Below are 16,458 nucleotides of genomic sequence, written 5' to 3' on the forward strand. Positions count from 1 at the left end.
CGTACGCGGTATTCATGGCATCCCGGAAGCTACGACACTACTTTCAAGAGTGTTCAATAATAGTAGCCTCAGAAGTACCACTTAACAATATTATAAACAACCGTGACGCAACGGGCTGGATTGCAAAATGGGCCATTGAGCTCCTCCCGTTCGACATAACTTATAAGCCACGGCGAGCCATCAAGTCGCAAGTCTTGGCCGACTTCGTCGCAGAATGGACGGAGGCCGAACTCCCTAAAGAGTACGGCACATATTCAAATTGGATCATGCATTTCAACGGCTCCAAGATGTTGGCCGGACTGGGGGCCGGTGTCGTTTTGACGTCCCCCACAGGAGACACAGTTCAATACGTACTCCAGATTATGTACACGGACTCCAACAATGCAGCCGAATATGAGGCCCTTTTACATGGTCTCTAGATGGCAATATCCATGGGCATTCAACGCCTAGAGGTGCGCGGGGACTCGAACCTCGCAATATCCCAAATAAATGGAGACTTCGATGCCAAGGATCCAAAAATGGCAGCTTACCGCAACACCGTCCTAAAAATGTCAGCTCGGTTCGAGGGGCTTGAATTTCACCATATAGCCCGGGACAATAATCAGGCGACAGATGTCCTGGCACGCATCGGCGCAAAATGCGATGTAGTCCCCCCAACATCTTCTTGGAAAGGCTGTTCAAGCCATCCGTAGTATGGGAAGGCGAGCCGAACAATAACAGCCCGGACCCAACCGCACTGCCCGACACCGAACATCCTGACACAATCGGAGGCTCTGCCAATGAAATAACACCTTCAGCCCACGTAATAATGGCCGTCATCGCCCCGTGGACAGAACCATTCCTTGCCTACCTTACTAGGCAGGAACTCCCCGAGGACCAAAATGAGGCACGCTGCATAGTGCGGCGATCCAAAGCCTACAGAGTCCACGAGGGAGAGCTTTATAAGAAAAGCACTACCGCAGTCCTTCAAAGGTGCATCTCCGAAGAGGAGCGGCGGAACCTTCTGGCTGAAATTCATGCCTGACTCGGCGGTCATCACGCTGCAGCTCGGTCCCTTGTAAGCAAGGCCTTCCGTACGGGCTTTTATTGGCCGACGGCCCGGGCAGACGCTCGGGACTTAGTCCAACGATGCACCGGTTGCCAGCTCTTTGCACAAAGCCATATGCCACCCACCGCCCTCCAAACTATCCCCATTACTTGGCCCTTCGCGGTCTGGGGGCTTGACATGGTTGGACCCCTTAAAGGCGGAACCCACAAGCAAAAATACTTACTGGTCATGGTGGATAAGTTCACCAAATGGATAGAAGCCAAGCCTGTTAAGACGGCCGAATCTGGACCGGTGATAGACTATATATCCGGGGTTGTACACCGTTACGTCGTCCCCCACAGCATCATCACTGATAACGGCATGAACTTCACGGTCGACGAGGTAAAACTCTGGTGCCAAAACATGGGCATCAAGCTCGATTATGCTTCCATCTATCACCCACAAACTAACGGCCAGGTCGAACATGCAAATGGTCTTATCATGAGCGGCATCAAACCTAGATTAGTGCGGTCCCTCAAGGAATCTAACACGCACTGGGTAGAGGAGCTCGACTCCGTACTCTCGGGGCTGCGGACCACGCCGAATCGCACCACCAGATACACACCATTCTTTATGGTGTACGGCGCAGAGGCAGTTTTGCCTTGCGACATAATTCATGACTCACCTCGAGTGCGCATGTACGAAGAAAGAGAAGCCAAGCTCGATCGGCAGGACAGCTTGGACGCATTGGAGGGGGAGCGTGACGTGGCAAAAGCCCGTTCCGCATTCTATCAACAGCAGGATCGAAGATACCAAAGCAGAGAAGTACGGGCCAAAAATTACAACGTTGGTGAATTAGTTCTACGACTACCGGACAAGAAAAAGGACAAACTCAAGCCCAAGTGGGAAGGTCCCTTCATAATTGACCAAGTCCTGACTGGTGGAGCATACTGCCTGCGGGATGAATCGGATAACCGACTCGAGCCGAACCCATGGAATGCAGCCCGTCTCCGAAGAGGACTCTGTGTTCGTCTCCTTCCTCTGTCCATTTTTTATATATTTTTGTCTTACATTTCTTCTCTCTCTCTCTCTCTCTCTCTCTCTCTCTCTCTCTCTCTCTTATAGCCTTTAAAGGCTCATAAAGTGATGCGCTATCCGCGCTCATTAAACCTGGGGGCTTCTTTAAACAGAAGCTTATTCATACGGGCTTCATGCCCAACACATGTGTCACACTTTCGCATGTACCTTTTATTCACCATTATATGCATCGATATGACTTAAGTTTTGGCTAAGCTGGGTTGCCTGGCTCCTGTGCTTACCCCTACATTCCCAATTGTTCGGCTAGGTGGTAAAGGGAGTACCTCTGTGATTGTTACTGTCGGGTCAGCCGAATGTGTACCTCAGACTGGGTGAAGCCGAAAGCTAGCATTCTTAAGGGAATATTCGGTCGGTGAACTAAAGATGATCTTTTTTATTTTTATCTATACGCCCCCAGATGTTTTTCCTGCGTTTCTTTTCGCAGCATGGACATGCACCTTAGGGCATGCCTCCCAGGGAAAGGAACCCCTAACGGAACTATTCTCCCTGGAAGATGTTTCTTACTAACCATGTAATATAACATAACTAGTCGGGCACTTGTCTGTTCACGCACTAATGACCCCTACGCCTGGTCTCCATGCATTCCCCGGTTCCTATATAACCTCATGGGAATTCGGACACACTCCGGACCGTCAGGTCCCGAGGCTGAAGCTAAAAGGTCGGCCATGACAAATGATCTACAATCCGGCTAGAAGGCATTATAAATGTCAATTAAATTACATAGTCATTTTGACTGATTGTATTCCTCTTCAATACCATCTAACAGGCTGTCTAATTTACAGTCCTGCTGGGAATACTTTGCGGCCAACTCTACTTGGCCGTATACTAAGCTTACAGGGATCTCCTTCCCATCGGGCCCTACAGGACCGACCTCGGCCATGTGGTTGGGGTCAGCCTTTGCGTACTGCGTGTTCACCATGGCCCAGGCCTCCCTAGCGCCTTGACGGCAGGCCGATATCTTCCACAATCGGAAGCGCCGCCGTGCTCCCTTTAGCTTCTCCGCAAGCTCTCCAAAACCTTCGGGCATGGAGATGGATGGCCACAGGGCCTGGGTGATGCCTTGCATCGCCTGCCGAACTCGATCGAGCAGTTGCGAGAGCTCGGGAAGAAGGTCACCCGTAGAACCGGGCATCTCCTCTGCAGGACGACCTGTTAGCACACCTACAGACATTGCTCTGTTAGTCGACTTCCCCGCCGAACTTTCTTTCAAAGGTTCGTTCAAGCACTTACTAAATATGCCATGCCGAAGCCGCTGATTCTCCGTCACGGACTCTGACAGCTGGGCACGAACATCTTTCAGCTCGACGCCCAGCTTGGTGTTGGCATCTTGGAGATCGTTCTTCTCCCGCCTCACCTTTGCCAGCACCTTCTCACTAGCCTTTAGCTGGCGTAGGAGGTGTTGCCTTTCCGGATTCAATTCGGCGCCATCTGCAATTTCATTTGTCAGATTCGCACCCATGCCGTGCTTCGCAAAATACTTATCTTTCGAAGTGTATATTACCAGAGGGGGTCTCCTTGGGCTCCCCTGCCGCGGCTAGTGCGGCCTCAAGTTGGGCTTTGCACTCTTCCAGCTCCTTGGACAGTAGGGAATTCTTTTCTGTAAGAACCTGCATAACAAATGATTGTTAAATCAGTTATTCTAACTATTTCAAGTCTCGGGGGCTACTGGTATATATATATAATTACCAAAATTTTCTTGCCCATATGTCTTTTACATATTGCTCCGTGGCTCTAGCTAGACCAGTTTGAGCGGCACGGAGGTACACATCTCCTGAGTTGAAGGCATCTAACGCCCCTTGGGAGAAACAAGCGTCGCGAAGAATTGTCCGGCGACGCCTGTGGTTCATGGCACTCTCCACCTCAGAGTTGGTGGCAGACTACCCGTCCACATCCTCTGTCGGAGGAGCGTCTGGCGCGCGCCTTGTGTTCGCCTCCGCCTCTGGACCAGGCTTTGGAGCCTGGCTGGTGGAGGCGCGATTGGCAGCCTCTCCGGATATAGTCTGGCGAGGTCCCTTTGTCCTGAAGAGAGCACGAGTGTCAATGTGCCTCGAAGGTATAACACTTGGGATAAGGGGGCGCGCCATACCTTTGCGATGACGCCTCGGTCTGGACTGCACTTCTTTTCTGCCCACGGGGCCCTGCGGCCCCTCGTTGGCTTGTTGCCGCAGGTTCGGCCTTCCGCCTTGAAAACCTCCCCTGCAAAGTTCGGTTGTAATCAGGAAACTGAAAACATGAGAGGGCGGACACCTATTCGGGGTACTGGGACTTCGATCTCAGTTACCTGGGAGGCCGGGATTAGCCCTTGGTAATCGGCCGTAATGGCCACCAAGGCGTTGTCCTTGCTCAATTGATGGAACACTCCATCAATCAGCTCCACAGATATATCCGGATCCTCTTGAGAGGCCGGGTCGAGGGACCGTCCTGGGTCCTCGGGTTGTGGAGGAGGGCTGATTATTTCCTTAACAGCCTGGCGCAGTTCCTGCGTTGAAGTCGTCAGACTGAATATTTAACAATGGGAATACAAAACAGATGGGCAAGTAAATATGACCGCTTACCCAGCTTGGGGGATTGTGCATAGAGAATCCACCCTGTGGGTTGACGCGGAGAAATTCCTCCTCTTCTCCCTTATACAAAGTGGACAAGATCTTTAGTAGAGCGGCAGCTGAATCCGGCCCCTTACGGCCATAGCGGGTGGCGTCGTCCTCCCCGTTGAAGTCCCACATGGGGTGGCTTCTATACTGAAGCGGTTGCACCCCCCGCATAATGCATTCAGCCATAACCCCGATCATGGTTAGTCCGGAATGGGCTAACAATCTTATTCGGCCCATCAGGTAAATGATGTCCTTGTCACTTTCTCTCTGAGGGCTCCGTGGACGCCAGCTTAGGCGCTTCTTTAAGGGAGCACTATCGAATTCAGGGAGGCCAATCCGGACAGGATCCGGCAGCCGGACGTCTTCTATATAAAACCATTCCAAGGGCCAGTCTTCGGACGCCTTCTTTGGGGTTCCGGACAGATATCCGGCCCCGGCGACGCGCCACACTTCGGCTCTGCCCACTTGATACATTGATCCCTCCTTAGAGCGGGGCACAAGGCAGAATAGCCTTTTCCATAGCCCGAAATGAGCCTCGATACCCAAAAACAGCTCGCAGAGGGCTACGAAGCACGCGATATGCAATACGGAGGCAGGCGTGAAATTGTGTAGCTGGAGGCCATAGAACTCCAGGAGCCCCCGGAGAAATGGATGGATTGGAAATCCGAGCCACCTTATTAAATAAGGGACAAGGCACACCCGCTCTCCTTTGGAGGGATTAGGGGCACTCTTCGCTTGCTCTCCGCCATTATAGATGGCAAGGCCGGCTCGAACCGGGACCATATAGGCCGGGGGGAGAAATCCCTTGGTCTGGAGCGTCACTAGCTCGCTATGCGGGATGGAGCATCTCTCCCAATATCCAGGCTGAGGGCTGGAAGGGCGAGAGCAGGAGTCGCGACGGCTGGCCATGGTGGAATGGACCTTTGTCGGATGCGCTCTGATGAACACTCGCGAAGGGGGGAAGATGTGGTTTGGATCTAAATCCTCGTCCCCTTAAATAGGTCAGCTCGTCTATGCGGCTAGGGGTGTGAATGTAAAAACACTCAGACTTTTCATATTCGTTTGACACGTGGGAAGCGGCCATTATTAGGCGTAGAAGCCAAGGAGCGCAACATCTACAAGAAACCGGACTTTATTCAATAGGTACACGGAATTTGGAGGAGAACCCGCCTTTCAATGCCGAAGACAATCTGCACGCCGGACTCGTCATCATTGAAGCCTGGTTCGGGGGCTACTGAGGGAGTCCTGGATTAGGGGGTGTCCGGATGGCCGGACTATACCCTCGGCCGGACTCCTAGACTATGAAGATACAAGATTGAAGACTTCGTCCCGTGTCCAGAAGGGACTTTCCTTGGCGTGGAAGGCAAGCTTGGCGATATGAATATGTAGATCTCCTACCATTGTAACCGACTTTGTGTAACCCTAACCCTCTCCGGTGTCTATATAAACCGGAGGGTTTTAGTCCGTAGGACAACATACACAACAACGATCATACCATAGGCTAGCTTCTAGGGTTTAGCCTCTCCGATCTCGTGGTAGATCTACTCTTGTACTACCCATAGCATCAATATTAATCAAGCAGGACCTAGGGTTTTACCTCCATCGAGAGGGCCCGAACCTGGGTAAAACTTCGTGTCCCTTGCCTCTTGTTACCATCCGGCCTAGATGCACAGTTCGGGACCCCCTACTCGAGATCCGCCGGTTTTGACACTGACATTGTTGCTTTCATTGAGAGTTCCTCTGTGTCGTCGCCATCAGTAAGGATGCCTCGCCCCGTCTTTAAAGACGGCACCGTTGCTAAGGGAGCTTTGGCTGTTGGCCAAACCCTCCGGCTAGGTGGTTTTCTTATGACCGCCTGTTCGGCTTCTGCGCCGACGATGACCTCTCGAGCCATCGAAAACAATCTTCATGTCAGCTCGGAACTCGCCGAGCAGTTAGATCCAATGGAGCTCTCCTCCATAAACGAGCTCTTGGATAGTTCGGGACCCCCTACCCGAGATCCGCCGGTTTTGACACCGACAGCGATCTACATCAACAATCTTGCTACCGTCAACACCAACTCTCTCCCCCTTTATGTAGCGGTGTAACACCTCTTCTCCCTGCTATAATCTCTACTTAAACATGGTGCTCAACTCCATATATTATTTCCCAATGATCTATGGTTATCCTATGATGTTTGAGTAGATCCGTTTTGTCCTGTGGGTTAATCATGATCTTGGTTGGTATGATTGTATATTTTATGTATGGTGTTGTCCTATGGTGCCCTCCATTCTTGCGCAAACGAGAGGGGCCCCCATTGTAGGGTGTTGCAATATGTTCATGGTTCGCTTATGGTGGGTTGCGAGAGTGACAGAAGCTTAAACCTGAGTAGGTGGGCTATGGCATATGGGATAAAGAGGACTTGATACTTAATGCTATGGTCGGGTTTTATGACCTTAATTATCTTTTGTAGATGCGGATGCTTTCTAGAGTTCCAATCATAAGTGCACATGATCCAAGTAGAGAAAGTATGTTAGCTCATGCCTCTCCCTCTTATAGAATTGCAAGAATGATTACCGGTACTTGTTATCGATTGCCTAGGGACAAATAACTTTCTTGTTGACACAAACCCTTTTACTAAACACCTAACTTTTATTATCTTGCAAAGTACTTCTAGTTTTATTCTTGCAAAGTAGTTCTAGCATCACACCTACAAAATAGTTTCATACTTGTTTCCGATAAAGCAAACTTCAAGTGTGCGTAGAGTTGTATCGGTGGTCGATAGAACTTGAGGGAATATTTGTTCTGCCTTTAGCTCCTTGTTGGGTTCAACACCCTTATTTATCAAAGAAGGCTACAAATGATCCCCTATACTTGTGGGTTATCAAGACCTTTTTCTGGCACCGTTGCCGGGGAGCAATAGTGTGGGGTGAATATTCTCGTGTGTGCTTGTTTGCTTTATCACCAAGTTGTTTTTATTTATTGTTCTAAGTTGTTCTCTATCTTTAGTTGTACCTGCTACTCATGGATATGGGGAACCTCCTAAAACCCTCGATGATCGTTATGTGAAAGATATTATGCACTACTTTGATAATCCTGAGAAAACCCCATTCAACTATATCATGGGAGTAGCGTTCGTTCAACATGAATACTTTAGGGATTATCGCTTGACTCATAAAGGGAAATTGTTATGGGATCAAATTAATATGTTGAAATGGTATGCTTGGAATCTATGCTTGAGATATGATTATACTTGTTGCTCTAGGATGAGTGCTCCACATCTTCCCTTTTAATGCAATTTTAATGATAATGAAACCTTAGCTTCTTATGCTAATGGTATATATGATTACTATGATGTGGAACGAATAGAAGAATTTGTTGCTTTTAAGGGTTCTTCTAAAATTGAATCTTAGTTTTTAAAGTATGAAGATGATGATGATCACTGGTACAGCGACGTCCTAAACAAACGGTTTAAAACCCCTTTCCGCAACGGCATTTGGAGCCGTCGCCAAGTGAGTGTGTGCGATAGGGTGTCCTTCCCACACGACCCAGAAATCGTCGGGAATAGGCCCTCCTGGGACCTAGGCTGGGGCCGTGTGCGATCGGGCGAGCCATCAAAACCCAATCATTTCTGTAGGTATGTACATCCCACACGATGAATCCCAGAAATCATTTCCGTAGGTATGTACATCCCACACGGTGAATCCCAGAAATCATTTCCGTAGGTATGTACATCCCACATGGTGAATCCCAGAAATCATTTCCGTAGGTATGTACATCCCACACGGTGAATCCCAGAAATCATTTCCGTAGGTATGTACATCCCACACGGTGAATCCCAGAAAATCATTTTCGTAGGTTTGTACATCCCACACGGTGAATTTGTGTGGAAACGTTTGTGCAAGGTGGCCTAACGCAAACAGTTTGCTGTCGGAAGCCGTGTGTCGAACACGCCTACTTTCTAGAAACCATGCGGGTTGTTTGAGTTCATCGCCCACGGTGTTGGCTGAGTAACCGTTTGCAATAGAAAACCCCAATAAACAGGGTAATTAGCCTATTATTGATAATCCGTGTACTAATCAAACTGATATTTCTTATAAAACACGCCATATATTTCATATCCATATAAAAGCAACCAGGATTTCATAATCGAATTACATCAGATAGCTTTGGCACTCAGTTATGCCATTACACAACAGCACCAAGTTTCACGTGCAGCATCAAAAACCTTTGGAAAGTAGCATCATACACGGTAAATAGAAAGATGAATCTCATCTGGGAAACTACAGAAAAGGAAGGCAAATATTGAGCCTTCAGTGATGTTGAATGTCCTTGCAACTTTAGGCCAGTGGCTATGGATAATTGCCCGCCAAACCTTCGTCCTCTTCAGCAAGACTTCAATATTGTACCGTGGGTGTTGAATGAATACCTTCCTAGCCTCTTGACCATGTAGGTGGTTTTAGAGGTAATCCTTGGTGAACTGCTTTGAAAAGTACTGGAAAAAAAGCTATGCATAAACCATTGTTGTAAATTTTGAAATGGCGCAAGGGGTAAAAACAAGGTAAAAGAGTTGGTACCATGCTATAGTTGACTGATGTCTTCTTCATTCTAGAAATAAAGATCTTGCTGTTATTCGTCGTAAGTTTCTTCATCCTAACAATATTTCTGAGTTTCTTGACTTGACTGATATTCATGGACATCTCATTTCCCAATATGCAAAATGGGTCGAACAGTGGGTCTAAGCCTCTGACAGTAGGACCTACATGTGCAAGACCAAATTGTAAGAAACCTAAATATTAGAATGATTCCTGCAACTGCACAATAATGTGCTATTAGCCAAAGGACCCTGCTTGAACAAACCTCGATGGTAAACCGTAGTGTCTCCCATTGTTTCCCTACAACACACATAAGGAAGATCTTGTTCAGGTTATTTGAGAGTTGTCCTACTATCAGTAGAATATGTATTGAGTATAGCCAAATTCGATTAGTGTCACATGCATAACAATACAAAATTGTACCCATAGCAAATGAAAATCAAATTGCAAAACTGATCCAAATAGTTAAATGGACAGCAGACCAAATGAACCAAAATAGTTAACTGAGGACAACATTGCAGAATAGAAACATGTACTAGAAGTAAGACAGTTAACAAAACAAAGAATGCTTGAGAACGGTACTATGAAATGTAGCAATTGTTGGACCAAAGTGTTAACTGAACATTACATTTTAGAGGACCAAACTGTTAACTGAACATCAGATTGCATATTAACATTACAGAAGACAAATCACAAGAAGGCACTATCGTGGCCTCGAGAAAACGTCATGAACTGTATTTTAAAGTAGACAACCGTGCGGCGGTGTCGACGGTGGCCTCGAAGACGAGGTGTTCCTCCAAGATCTGGCGTTCGACACGCATGTCAGCCATAGCGACCTCGTTCGCGCGTGCGGCCGCATGCTACTCACCTCCATGTTATACTATGTGTAAAATGGCTGTGGACAGTGCTTAATTGGAGGAGGGGGCAGTGATTTCGGTGGAAGGTGTCGCTCCATCAATTGGGGCATGTGGGACGGGAAAGGAGGAGGATGGTGTGGGTGGGGTGTGGATTGCCTGACCATATCGACGAGGCCGCACAGCAAGAAGAAGGGTCAGCAGTGAGGAGGCCGTGCAGCAAGAAGAAGGGTCGCCGGGGAGGAGGCAGCGCTACAAGAAGAAGGGTCATCGGCAAGGAGGCGGCGCTGCAACAAAAAGGGTAGCCGGCGAGGAGGCGGCGCTGCAAGAAGAAGGGTCGCCGGCGAGCAGGCTGAGCTGCCAGTAAGCAGCAGTGAAGGTTTGAACTTGAAAAGCAAGGAGGAATAGTGGAAATGTGTCTTTTGGTAGGAGGGTGGGGCGGGGAGATAGATATTTCCGCGCTGGCAAAAAAATTCACTCAGTGCCATGAGAAACTGGCGTGCAAGTGTGGTTCAAGCGGGGGCGGTGGAATGTAGATGACGAAGCTTCCTGCTCAAGCCAGACAAGACGATGCACCAAGATATTTTATATCGCATCCCACACGATTCTTTCTAGTAAAATGTTTATGGTATACCTGATTTTTTTTCATTGTGTTTTTGAAAGACAAAATGGTGTTACGGAGAGAAAGGTGAAGGAAATATGCCCTAGAGGCAATAATAAAGTTATTATTGATTTCCTCATATCATGATAAATGTTTATTATTCATGCTAGAATTGTATTAACCGGAAACATAATACATGTGTGAATACATAGACAAACATAATGTCACTAGTGTGCCTCTACTTGACTAGCTCGTTGGTCAAAGATGGTTGAGTATCCTAGCCATAGACATGAGTTATCATTTGATTAACAGGATCACATCATTAGTAGAATGATGTGATTGACTTGACCCATTTCATTAGCTTAGCACTTGATCGTTTAAGTTTACTGCTATTGCTTTCTTCATGACTTATACATGTTCCTATGACTATGAGATTATGCAACTCCCGAATACCGGAGGAACACTTTGTGTGCTACCAAACATCACAACGTAACTGGGTGATTATAAAGGTGCTCTACAGGTGTCTCTGATGGTGTTCGTGGAGTTGGCATAGATCAAGAATAGGATTTGTCACTCCGATTGTCGGAGAGGTATCTCTAGGCCCTCTCGGTAATGCACATCACTATAAGCCTTGCAAGCAATGTGACTAATGAGTTAGTTACGGGATGATGCACTACAGAACGAGTAAAGAGACTTCCCGGTAACGAGATTGAGCTAGGTATTAAGATACCAACGATCGAATCTCGGGCAAGTAACTTACCGATAAAAAAAGGAACAACGTATATCGTTATGTGGTTTGACCGATAAAGATCTTCGTAGAATATGTAGGAACCAATATGAGCATCCAGGTTCCGCTATTGGTTATTGACCGGAGACGTGTCTCGGTCATGTCTACATAGTTCTCGAACCCGTAGGGTCCGCACGCTTACAGTTCTGTGACGATCGGTATTATGAGTTTATATGTTTTGATGTACCGAAGGTAGTTCGGAGTCCTGGATTTGATCACGAACATGACGAGGAGTCTCGAAATGGTCGAGGCATAAAGATTGATATATTGGAAGCCTACATTTGGACATCGGAAGAGTTCCGAGTGAAATCAGGATTTTACCGGAGTGCCGGAGGGGTTACCGGAACCCCCCCCCCCCGGGGGTTAATGGGCCTTGTTGGGCCCTAGTGGAGAGAGAGAGGGGCCGGCTATGGCAGGCCGCACGCCCCCTCCCCCTCTGGTCTGAATTGGACTAGGAAGGGGGGCGGCGCCCCCCTTTCCTTCTCCTTCTCCCCTTCCTTTCCCCCTCCTAGTAGGAGTAGGAAAGACAGGAGTCCTATTCCTACTAGGAGGAGGACTCCTCCTCCTGGCGCGCCCTACAGGGCCGGCCGGCCTCCCCCCTTCTCCTTTATATACGGAGGCAGGGAGCACCCTAGAACACACAAGTTGATCATTGATCTCTCCTAGCCGTGTGCGGTGCCCCCTCCACGATAATCCACCTCGGTCATACTGTAGCGGTTCTTAGGCGAAGCCCTGCGACGGTAGCTTCATCAACATCGTCACCACGCTGTCATGCTAACGAAACTCTCCCTCGAGCTCTACTAGATCGTGAGTTCGCAGGACGTCACCGAGCTGAACGTGTGCTGAACGCGAAGGTGCCGTACGTTTGGTACTGAGGATCAGTCGATCGTGAAGACGTACGACTACATCGACTACATTGTCATAACGCTTCTGCTTAACGGTCTACGAGGGTACGTGGATGACACTCTCCCCTCTCATTGCTATGCATCACCATGATCTTGCGTGTGCGTAGGAATTTTTTTGAAATTACTGCGTCCCCCAACAGTGGCATCCGAGCCAGGTTTATGCGTAGATGTTATATGCACGAGTAGAGCACAAGTGAGTTGTGGGCGATATAAGTCATACTGCTTACCAGCATGTCATACTTTGGTTCGGCGGTATTTTTGGATGAAGTGGCACGGACCGACATTACGCGTACGCTTACGCGAGACTGGTTCTACCGACGTGCTTTGCACACAGGTGGCTGGCGGGTGTCAGTTTCTCCAACTTTAGTTGAACCGAATGTGGCTACGCCCGGTCCTTGAGAAGGTTAAAACAACACTAACTTGACGAACTATCGTTGTGGTTTTGATGCATAGGTTAGAATGGTTCTTGCTCAGCTCGTAGCAGCCACGTAAAACTTGCAACAACAAAGTAGAGGACGTCTAACTTGTTTTTGCAGGGCATTTTGTGATGTGATATGGTCAATACATGATGCTATATTTATTGTATGAGATGATCATGTTTTGTAATGGAGTTATCGGCAACTGGCAGGAGCCATATGGTTGTCATTTTATTGTATGCAATGCAATCGCCCGGTAATTGCTTTACTTTATCACTAAGCGGTAGCGATAGTCATAGAAGCAATAGATGGCAAGACGACAATGATGCTACGATAGGAGATCAAGGTGTCGCGCCGGTGACGATGGTGATCATGGCGGTGCTTTGGAGATGGGGATCAAAGGCACAAGATGATGATGGCCATATCATATCACTTATATTGATTGCATGTGATGTTTATCCTTTATGCATCTTATTTTGCTTTGTTTGACGGTAGCATTATAAGATGATCTCTCACTAAATTTCAAGATAAAAAGTGTTCTCCCTGAGTATGCACCGTTGCCAAAGTTCGTCGTGCCGAGACACCATGTGATGATTGGGTGTGATAAGCTCAACGTTCATCTACAACGGGTGTAAGACAGCTTTACACACGCAGAATACTTGGGTTAAACTTGACGAGCCTAGCATATACAGATATGGCCTCGGAACACTGAGATCGAAAGGTCGAGCATGAATCATATAGTAGATATGATCAACATAGTGATGTTCACCATTGAAAACTACTCCATCTCACGTGATGATCGGTTATGGTTTAGTTGATATGGATCACATGATCACTTAGATGATTAGAGGGATGTCTATCTAAGTGGGAGTTCTTAGGTAATATGATTAATTGGACTTAAATTTATCATGAACTTAGTACCTGATAGTATTTTTGCTTGTCTATGTTATTGTAGATAGATGGCCCGTGATGTTGTTCCGTTGAATTTTAATGCGTTCCTTGAGAAAGCAAAGTTGAAAGATGATGGTAGCAATTACACGGACTGGGTCCATAACTTGAGGATTATCCTCATGGCTGCACAGAAGAATTATGTCCTGGAAGCACCGCTAGGTGCCAGGCCTGCTGCAGATGCTTCTAATGACATTAAGAACGTCTGGCAGAGTAAAGTTGATGACTACTCGATAGTTCAGTGTGCCATGCTTTACGGCTTAGAACCGGGACTTCAACGATGTTTTGAACATCATGGAGCATATGAGATTTTCCAGGAGTTGAAGTTAATATTTCAAGCAAATGCCTAGATTGAGAGATATGAAGTCTCCAATAAGTTATACAACTGCAAGATGGAGGAGAATAGTTCTGTCAGTGAACATATACTCAGAATGTCTGGGTATCATCACCACTTGACTCAACTGGGAGTTAATCTTCCTTTTGATAGTGTCATTGACAGAGTTCTTCAATCACTGCCACCAAGCTACAAGAGCTTCGTGATGAACTATAATATGCAAGGGATGAACAAGACAATTCCCGAGCTCTTCGCAATGCTAAAAGCGGCGGAGGTAGAAATCAAGAAGGAGCATCAAGTGTTGATGGTCAACAAGACCACCAGTTTCAAGAAAAAAGGGTAAAGGGAAGAAGAAGGGGAACTTTAAAAAGAACGGCAAACAAGTTGCTGCTCAAGAGAAGAAACCCATGTCTGGACCTAAGCCTGAGACTGAGTGCTTCTACTGCAAACAGACTGGTCACTGGAAGCAGAACTATCCCAAGTATTTGGCGGATAAGAAGGATGGCAAGGTGAACAAAGGTATATGTGATATACATGTTATTGATGTGTACCTTACTAGAGCTCGCAGTAGCACCTGGGTATTTGATACTGGTTCTATTGCTAATATTTGTAACTCGAAACAAGGACTACGGATTAAGCGAAGACTACCTAAGGACGAGGTCACGATGCGCGTGGGAAATGGTTCCAAAGTCGATGTGATCGTCGTTGGCACGCTACCTCTACATCTACCTTCGGGATTAGTTTTAGACCATAATAATTGTTATTTGGTGCCAGCATTAAGCATGAACGTTATATCAGGATCTTGTTTGATGTGAGATGGTTATTCATTTAAATCTGAGAATAATGGTTGTTCTATTTATATGAGTAATATCTTTTATGGTCATGCACCCTTGAAGAGTGGTCTATTTGTGTTGAATCTCGGTAGTAGTGATACACATATTCATAATGTTGAAGCCAAAAGATATAGAGTTGATAATGATAGTGCAACTTATTTGTGGCACTGCCGTTTGGGTCATATTGGTGTAAAGCGCATGAAGAAACTCCATACTGATGGACTTCTGGAATCACTTGATTATGAATCACTTGGTACTTGTCAACCATGCCTCATGGGCAAGATGACTAAAACACCGTTCTCGGGAACAATGGAGCGAGCAACAGATTTATTGGAAATCATACATACTGATGTATGTGGTCCTATGAATATTGAGGCTCGTGGCGGGTATCGTTATTTTCTCACCTTCACAGATGATTTGAGCAGATATGGGTATATTTACTTAATGAAGAAAAAATCTGAAACATTTGAAAAGTTCAAAGAATTTCAGAGTGAAGTGGAAAATCATCACAACAAGAAAATAAAGTTTCTACGATCTAATCGTGGAGGAGAATATTTGAGTTATGAATTTGGTCTACATTTGAAACAATGCAGAATAGTTTCGCAACTCACGCCACCCGGAACACCACAGCGTAATGGTGTATCCGAACGTCGTAATCGTACTTTACTAGATATGGTGCGCTCTATGATGTCTCTTACTAATTTACCACTATCATTTTGGGGTTATGCTTTAGAGACGGCTACATTCACATTAAATAGGGCACCATCGAAATCTGTTGAGATGACGCCTTATGAACTGTGGTTTGGCAAGAAACCAAAGTTGTCGTTTCTTACAGTTTGGGGCTGCAATGCTTATGTGAAAAAGCTTCAACCCGATAAGCTCGAACCCAAATCGGGGAAATGTGTCTTCATAGGATACCCAAAGGAGACTGTTGGGTACACCTTCTATCACAAATCCGAAGGCAAGACATTTGTTGCTAAGAATGGATCCTTTATAGAGAGGGAGTTTCTCTCGAAAGAAGTGAGTGGGAGGAAAGTAGAACTTGATGAGGTAACTGTACCTGCTCCTTTATTGGAAAGTAGTTCATCACAGAAATCGGTTCCTGTGACACCTAGACCAATTAGTGAGGAAGCTAATGATAATGATCATCAAACTTCTGATCAAGTTACTACCAAACCTCGTAAGTCAACCAGAGTAAGATCCGCACCATAGTGGTATGGTAATCCTATTCTGGAAGTCGTGTTACTTGACCATGATGAACCTACGAACTATGAAGAAGCGATGGTGAGCCCAGATTCCGCAAAATGGCTTGAGGCCATGAAATATGAGATGGGATACATGTATCAGAACAAAGTATGGACTTCAGTTGATGATGTAGGGTAGAATCCTAATCGCCCGATCTTTCATGAAGGGAGCGGATCCCGCGATGAACACGAAGAACACGAGGATGGAAACGAGGGGAAAGACACGAGAGGAACACGAGAAACCAA

The sequence above is a fragment of the Triticum aestivum genome, chromosome 3A (genome assembly GCF_018294505.1).
Source record: "Triticum aestivum cultivar Chinese Spring chromosome 3A, IWGSC CS RefSeq v2.1, whole genome shotgun sequence".
NCBI classification, from domain to species: domain Eukaryota; kingdom Viridiplantae; phylum Streptophyta; class Magnoliopsida; order Poales; family Poaceae; genus Triticum; species Triticum aestivum.